At 40.6% G+C, this 8,957-nt stretch overlaps 1 long non-coding RNA gene across 1 annotated transcript; it reads left to right on the top strand.

The window, feature by feature from the left end:
- Nucleotides 1-702: 702 nt before the first annotated feature.
- Nucleotides 703-2,532, top strand: LOC123977117. The gene is made up of 3 exons (XR_006826531.1): nt 703-909; nt 1,456-1,535; nt 1,943-2,532. It is a non-coding gene; the product is annotated as an uncharacterized LOC123977117 (long non-coding RNA).
- The last annotated feature ends 6,425 nt before the right edge of the window (nt 2,533-8,957 follow it).

Raw genomic sequence — 8,957 nt, 5'->3', positions numbered from 1 at the left:
ATTTCTTCAACAATAATATGAAAATGAATATTCATAACATAAATATAAATTCTCAAAATAATGCAAAGATAGTCATGTTTCTATCCAGCTGTTTTTAAATGCAATTCCAAAATGTGCATGAAAACATCTGGCTGAATCAGACCTCTGTCTGTCTTTCTAACCCTCACTCTACAACATAAACATGTTTCAATACATGCTGCAACACAGAGAAAGTCACCACATTAGCAGCGGGACAAAAGAAACACTTGTGGTGTCTGTAGCAGGATAAACCTCAGGGTGTGTTAAAGCACTAAATAACCTGTAGATTAACCATTAGTACTGTGACACATGAAACGAGAGACACAACTTGGAATTCAAAAATCAGTAGGCCTACTGCTTCAGAAATTTACTTGTTTTCTGAAAACGTCCGCGGGAAACGATGATGAAATCATGCGATATTTGGCAGCTCCATCAAGGGTTGCGTGTTGAAGGTGCTGTCACAGCTTGGACTGCAAATGCAGTCAGGGCTCTGAGAAAATCGCCTTGTTATTTTTGTCATTGACAAGGTTAGAAATATAGTTTTAATTGAAATAATAATTGCTTTCATCAAATAATCCACCCTTTGCAGCAATTAAAGCCTTGCAGACTTTTTGCATTGTTACGGTGGCTCCGAGGGCTCAGTGAGGGATTTTCTTTGAGGACTACTTTGCATTTGCCCGGAATACTTTTGCAGTACCTCGCAATACTTTGCGTCTCGCAATATGTTTTGAATTCCCTCACAATACTTTTGCGTTACCTAGCAATACCTATCTTCTTCCGTTACTTCTGAGCCATAGCTGTCATTTTGGCTCAGGCAGCTGCTCCCAGCTCCTTTTAGGTGCCCTGACGTGAAGTTACATGAGCTGTGTACGGACAGGTGGTCCATTTCAGGTAAAGTTTTGTGTTTTAAATGACACAATGTAACATATCGAATGTCAGCATTGGGCAAAGGGGAAAAACGCAGTGATCTTGATAGTGAGGTGGTCCAACTCCTTTAGTCTGTGTTTGCACAACAGTGGTGTTGTCAGTGTGTCACAACTTTGTTGTTTAAATTAATAACATAATGCTACGTAAAAAAGTTAGCAGTGGCTCTTATCTGTGAGGGCCTAATGTGGACACATTTTGCTAACATGCTGATAAATATGTGACTTTTACCATGCAAAAGGGATTTTCTTTCCATAATGAAAGAGTTGAAACACCAGCCTTTTCTCACCAACTGGGAAAGACTTGAAGAGACATTAATTCCTCAGAGGTTCTTTAAAGATTCACTTACATGTGACACATTTTTATTTAATAAGATTTTGTCTGTTTTTTTAAAATAGTTTTGTCTTGTGTACAGTATATGTAATATGCGATGTCAGCTTTGTCTGGCATAAAGTAAAGAATGTAAAGAAAGGTCAAAATGACTGAATTAATAACTAACTGTTATGTATGTAGACATGAAGGAGGACCTTGAGGACTTCCTTAAGTCAAGGAATGTTGCAGAAGAAGATATAAACTGAATGAAAATGGACAAGGTAATGATATAACTACCCTTGAAAATGATCTTTCAAATTAATAACTTATTCATTCTGTATTGAATATATTTCTGACCAATCTGATCAATTCTCAAGGACATTTCTTACTTTTTAAAGATAATATGATAATGCACACATTTGGGGGGACTTCAACTTTGAAATAATTTAAAAAAACATGACTACAGTATAAAGTTGCTTCAGTTTTCCACACTTTATTGTTTTATACAGTAGATTAATTAAAAATGTTATAAATATTATTTGATTTTGAATAAATTCACAAAAATTGTTATTGTTATGGTTATTGAGTGTAGATTGATGGGGGAAAAGCTTGTCAAGCAACTGTATATTTGTTTCTTTAAAACTCACCTCGCTGTGTATTTTTTGTTACTATCTATGTTTTTTAACAGCATCCCAAAAAACTCAGACGACCTGATAAACAGATCCAACTTTGGATTCCCGCACTGCCACCCCAAGCAGCAGAACACTCAAGTCCAGTGCAACACTCGATAGCAGATGATGTTGCATCGTTGAGTCCAGTTCAGCATGTCACACCCATGTGCAACACAGGGAGTTATTATGACAAACTTCAACAGAGATTTGGCTGAAGATGGTGTTGATGACCTTCCTACAACTCTTCTATGGACAGAAGACCATTCTGATGAGACTGGTGCACAACCCCCAGAAGTATATGTGGTAATACATTTTTGGTTATATTTAAAGTCTAACCTTATTTGTAGCATCATATAGTTTCATGTTTTTGTTTTGTTTGTTTTCATTCCCATTTTATATTCATGTAATATTTCCGCAAAGCCACCAAATAAGCTCTCATGTTACATATGTCCATATTCATATTTCTTTGCTGGACTTTGACATGACATATCTTGATATACACAGATCCAAACATTGACACAATGAATGTTTGTATACTTGACATTGGTATAATCCTACAGTATTCAAAAACAAACACATTAAAACAGTCCCTGACAGTATTGGTCAAGATATCATGGTCTTGTTTTTTCAGCACCATAAATGTTTGCCAGTCATCCATCCGTATTTCACAATGAAATCATGCCAGCAGTGATAGTATGGATAGTATGGTATATAACACACCCTACTACATGTGTAGTGAAATGAACTGTCCAAACTACTCACCACACTGCCTCTTTAATGTGGTCAATGCAGGAGTCCATCACGACAGTCCATACATTTTACCATAAAGCCAAAATTCCACCAATACTTAAAAGTAATGTCTTTCCTTGCGTGGTGGCACTTCAGGGCACACTTGAGGAGAGTGAAAAAGAGGATTTGCTTGATTTGTTTTCACAAATGGGTTCCCATCTGAGCAAAAAAAAAAAAAGTAGCCATTGAAACTATGGCCCAAGAACCCAAATACGTAATAGACTGCTTTTCAAGCAGCCTGGCAGATGTGCAGTCGAGCCTAACCAAGTTAACTCATGACTGCAACGTTATAACCCAAATTCACGGCCCCACCAGGAGAACAACAAACGCACGTGTGTACATTTACAGCTGAGGTCTGCAGTTTCATTTTACGGTGGACAGGCTGTAACATTACAGAGTTGTTTAGCATGAAATAATCCCATACTTCAGATACTTTCTTCTTCGTCCCTTGCTATTTTCTCTCTCTTCCTCCATTGTTCAAACAGTGCCATTATAATCACGTCGTGTTCACAGCATAAGCACGATGTGCAACAGTAATAAATGTGAAACAGTGTGCTGTATAGTTACATGGATTAAACGAAGCATCAATGCAAATTCTTTGCGTCAATTAGTCGAATTAATTGATTTATTTACTATCTGTGAGCATACTTAGCATACTAACAGACTTAGGCAGGGGAGTATGAGTAATGTCTGTAACCAAAAAATAGGGAGGATAACCAACAAAGTCAACATCACTGCCAAGATAATGGGGATAATGAGCATTTTGTGCCAAGTGGGATACTCCCTCATATTCTACTGAGGAAAGACATCCAGCCATGTGAAAAGTATCACATAACAAAGAATGATGGGTTTTACGCAATAAGTGATTGATTAACTGTGATTGTGTAATCAGAACATGTTTTGATCTTTAAAATATGTCCCTTTGAGGTTTTAATAGTGTTAATTTATGCATGCTTATCTTTAAAAAAAGATTTTACCTCCATGGTTCTTATGGTGAATGTTAAGATTAGATCATCCAAAAATATAACAAATGTTGGGACAAAGTTTTATAGTCAAATATAGCTAAATTTACTATGTAAAAGTAGAATTATTAACAAAGATTAAACAAATTATAACTAAAATTAGTACACAAAAGAGGCCACTTGATGGCAGTAGAGGATAATATAATTCATCATTAGAACGCGCAAGAAAGGGTGCCATCAGCAAACAGAAAAATAAATTGTGCACATAGTGTGTATTATGTCTGAAAATAAAACCCCAACAACATCCACATTACAATAGCTTAAAATTTCAGTGTTTATCCATAGTTTTATGTAATTTTATGTGACCTTAGATGAAAGTAATTTGGTTGGTTATGATGCTCTCCACAGTTATTTTACATTTATGGCACAGCATGTTTTGGGTATCACCCCCTACAACCCTGTTGATATGACCTCAGAATCATTATAGATAGATTATAGATTGTTCATATTTGCCTTTTGTGTCTATATTTTACAGCTTTTGACATTTATTTGTAGACATTAATATAAAAAAATAGGCTACATGAGTTTCACATGCACCTCCCTTCTAAGGTGCATTTTATTTGCACATTAAAATCCAAAAAGAAACGTCTCCTCGTTAGCTTTAAAGGACTAGTTTGCATCACTAATTTGCTTTACTAACCTCAGATCATCCAGTCACCTCCATCCTTTCTTTTCCTCTTTTTCAGACTCATCTGAAAACTGAAAAATAATTTAGGGCCCATGTCCACCAAAGTGTTTTTTGCCAGCTGAAAACGCCAGCTGCTCACGCCAGCTGCTCTTCTCAAAACGCCCAGCAGGGCGCGCTAGCGGGTGTTTTTGAGGCGCAGCTTCTTTTCAGACTGCTTTGGTTGATATGATACATTTGTTGCAAGTAGTACTACCTAACTTTACTGGATGTAAAAATGTCAACACAGAGTACAGTAGCCTACTTGCTCTGGCCCTTGCTCTGCATGAAGAGAAGTCAGCCTGGGCAATTCGGGGTTCAGTATCTTGCCCAAGGATACTTCGACATCCAGCCTGGAGGAGCCGGGGATTGAACCACTGACCTTCCGATTAACAGGCAACCTCCTGGCTCTACCTCCACCACAGCTGCCCTGTCGAAGTGCTCTGGCTGTTGTAACAACAGTGGTAACAACAGTCGTCATGGTCATTAGAACCGTCATGGCCAAGTCTGAATGACCATCGTTGGCATCTACGCCTGAGGCCAAGAGGAAATGCTTGTTCAGTTTCCTGGGAAGTGATGAAAGGACAGCATTGTAAGTGGTAGATAAGTGGTGGCGTAGACCCCCTCCTCTGTTCATCGATGGCTTCTCAACCCGGGTGTAAATGGCTTCCTTGACACCTCTTTCAAACCATCCATCTTCTCTGTCTAAAATGTGCACCTGGTGGTCCTCAAACGAGTGTCCTCTGTCCTTCAGATGTAAGTAGACTGCAGAGTCTTGACCTGAGGAGTTGGCCCTTCTGTGTTGAGCCATGCGTTTGTGTAGTGGTTGTTTAGTTTCCTCAATGTACAGGTCTGTGCATTCCTCGCTGCACTGGATCATATACACTAGATTGCTTTTCTTGTGTTTGGGTGTGCTGTCTTTGGGGTGTACCAGTATCTAAAAAACACAGGGATGTTGTGTTTGTTGAAAATCCTCCTGAGTTTCTCTGATACTCCAGACACATATGGAATCACAATGTTGTTGTGTTTGACCTTCTTTTCCTCCTCCCCTGTAGTTTTGTTCTTCTTCCTGGATTTTTAGGCTGTTTTCACAAAGGTCCGTTTAGGGTATCCACAAGTAAGTGCCCCCTTCAGGTGGTTCTGTTCCTTCTCTCTGGCTTCTGCACTTGTTGGTATGTAGTCTGCTCTGTGGTGCAGGGTTCTGATGACTCCTAGCTTGTGTTCCAGTGGGTGGTGGGAATCAAAAAGTAAGTAATGGTCTGTGTGTGTGTGGGTTTCCTGTAAACCCAATTTGCAGGCTCCTGTCCTCTTCAGTGTGTACAGCACAGTCCAGGAAGGCCAAACTGTTGTTGTGGACATCTTTTCGTGTGAACTTGATGTTACTGTCCATGGAGTTGATGTGTTCTGTGAAGGCTTGCACTTCCTGGGTTTTTTATTTTGACCCAAGTGTCATCCACATACCTGTACCAGTGGCTCGGTGCTGTTCCTCTGAAGGAGTGTAATGGGAATTCCAGACATATTGCATGTAACCCTGGACTCAGGGAGACTAATGTGTGATTTGGCACTGAATCTGTGTACAAGTAACAGTCCAAATATCTCTGTTCTCTTTGTTATCCAGACTTCAGGGACAACTTGTTTCTGACTGACCCTAAAGCTGGATAAATAACAGGCTCACTCAGCTGTCCTCACTCATTCAAGCATACATGCATGTATGTGTGTTGCTGTGAGTCCTTCTGCAGAAGACTTGAAGAAAATTCACAGAAAGACAAGTGTTTGCCTGAGCTATTTATTTGAAAACCTCGGATTGCCAGCACAGGAGTTAAAGCCTTTTTCCTCCACTTCTTCCATGTAGATGGTCAGCCACAATGGGTGACACAGGTGAGCCCATGGCACAGCCATGCTTTTGTCTGTAGAATCCTCCGTTGTACTGGAAATAGGTGGTGTTAGACAGAGGTCTAGTAATTTACAGATCTGGTCAGGGCTGAGGCTAGCTCTAGTTTTCCAGGGTGTTGTCTTGTAGTAGCAATTTCTTTACGTATTCTACTGCCTACATGGTGGGGATGCACGTGAATAAAGAGGTCACATCTTAGGACACCGTGGTTTCATCTGGGTCCGGTTTTACTCCTCGAACTTTTGTGGTGTCCGAACAATAATGCTGCGATGATGTGTTGAGAAGAAATCCGCTTGACACTGTTCTTGATCATAAAAGTTTATTACATCAAGGAATTCAGCATGGCTTCTTCAGGATACAAACAGTAATACTGTTCCCGGGTGATGGAGTTTTCTTTCTGAAGTTGTGGTCTTCTTCTACCCGCTGGTTGGGTCGTGCGTCAGTGTCTCATATGTGTTATTGTCGATTAGTAGTGTGTTGACTTTGTCCGCTGGTAAGATGGTGATGTTTTTATCCTTGCTCAGTGATGTCACAGCTCTCATTTCTTGGATGGTGAGGTTGGAAGGGGGTGCCTTCACATTAGAAAGGGCTGCTGATACCTTTAGGGTGAGCCGTTCTGCTTCTGTTTCTGTTAATATGTTTTTCGTAATTGCTGACTCTGTAGCTATGATGAGGTCCACTATAGGTAGCTGCTGTGGTGTGATGGCGAAGTTTAGTCCTTTTGCCAAAACGTATTGGTTGGGTGAGTTCACTATCTGACAGATTTTTCACCCATCTGTTATCTGTTTCCTGTGTTGTGGGATTGTTATCCTTATTCCTCCAAGACAATTCTCCAGTTTTGTTTGTATTGCATGGGTCTTGTCTGTAGGTTTTGGAATTTTCAGGTCTTTCGTTCCTTGCTCTTGTTGAGTTGAGATAGCTGTGCTTTCTTGATGAAAGAGCTCATAGTACCTTACTACCCCACCAGAGCACTGCGCTCCCAGAATGCAGGGTTACTTGTGGTTCCTAGAGTCTCTAAAAGTAGACTTGGAGCCAGAGTGTTCAGTTATCAAGCTCCTCTCCTGTGGAACCAGGTTCCAGTTTGGGTTCAGGAGGCAGACACCATCTCCACATTTAAGAGTAGGCTTAAGACTTTCCTCTTTGATAAAGCTTATAGTTAGGGCTGGCTCAGGTGATTCCTGAACCATCCCTTAGTTATGCTGCTATAGGCCTAGACTGCCGGGGGATTTCCTATGATGCACTGGGCTCCTCTCTCCTCTTCTTTCTCTCCCTCTGTATGCAACCTCATTCCATTAATGCATGTTACTAACACAACTTCTCCCCTTTCCGGTAGTCTTGTGCTTTCTCGTCCCTCTCCTCTCTCCTGCTATCACTTCCTGCAGGTTTTCTGGCTCTGGAGCTGTGGAGTCTGGATCTGTGGTTGCGGGTCACCTGCTGCCCCCGTGTTCCTGCTCGACACCCTCTGCTACAACAACTATTGTTACTAGTCCTATTATTATTATTGTTATTATAATCATTAACATTACGATTGTTCTCATTAACACTACTTTAAATATCTGTACCATTTTTTATTCAGTCTATAGCAACATCACCTTTACTGTCTGTACCTCTGTGTGTATATTGTGTAGGCTGCCTAACTCCCCTCACTGTCCTTCCATCCCTCTCTTTTTCTCTCTGTTCTTCTCTTGCCCTCTCCCTCTTTCTCTCTCTTGCTCTCTCTCTCTCTCTCCCTCTCTCTCCTTCACCCCCAACCGGTCGAGGCAGATTGCCGCCCACCCTGAGCCATGGTTCTGCTTGAGGTTTCTGCCTCTTAAAGGACGTTTTTCCTTGCCTCTGTCGCAGAGTGCTTGCTCTTGGTGGGAATTGTTGGGCTTCTGTAAATAACATCATAGAGTATGGTCTAGACCTGCTCTTTTATGAAGGATCTGATGGTCAATGGTACCACAGAAAACAAAACCAGTACAGAGACCGATGCAATTAGGAGGTCATTGGTAATTTTCACCAGTGCTGTCTCTGTGCTATGATGAGCTCTAAATCCTGACTGAAAATCCTCAAATAAACTATTGCTCTGTAGAAAGTCACACAGCTGTTTAGCAACTGCTTTCTCCTTAGAGAGAAATGGAAGGTTAGATATAGGTCTAATTGGCTAAAACATCTGGATGAAGTTTGGGCTTTTTCAGAAGAGGTTTAATTACAGCTACTTTAAAGTACTGTGGTACATAACCTGTTAATAAAGAAAGGTTGATCATATCTAGTATAGAAGTGCTGACAAAGGGTAAAACTTCTTTAAGCAGCCTAGTCGGGATGGGGTCTAAGAGGCAGGTTGATGGTTTAGATGAAGAAATTATTGAAGTTAGTTGGTAAAGATTGAGGGAAGCAAAGCAGTCTAAACATATATCTGGTTCTACAGCTGTTTCTAAGGTTCCTGAGTTTAGAGATAAGTCGGTGCCAGTTGAGGGCAGGTCTTGGTGAATTTTGTTTCTAATAGTTAGAATTTTATCATTAAAGAAGCTCAGCTGAGAGCTATGGGAATACTTGGCTCAATAGAGCTGTGACTCTCTGTCAGCCTGGCTACAGTGCTGGAAAGAAACCTGGGGTTGTTCCTATTTTCCTCTATTAATGACGAGTAGTACGCTGCTCTGGCATTACGGAGGGCCTTCCTATAA

This window comes from Micropterus dolomieu, linkage group LG01 (assembly GCF_021292245.1).
Source record: "Micropterus dolomieu isolate WLL.071019.BEF.003 ecotype Adirondacks linkage group LG01, ASM2129224v1, whole genome shotgun sequence".
In the NCBI taxonomy this organism is placed as follows: domain Eukaryota; kingdom Metazoa; phylum Chordata; class Actinopteri; order Centrarchiformes; family Centrarchidae; genus Micropterus; species Micropterus dolomieu.
The sequence above is the reverse complement of the archived record's forward strand: the minus strand, read 5'-3'. Positions and strand labels throughout refer to the sequence as shown.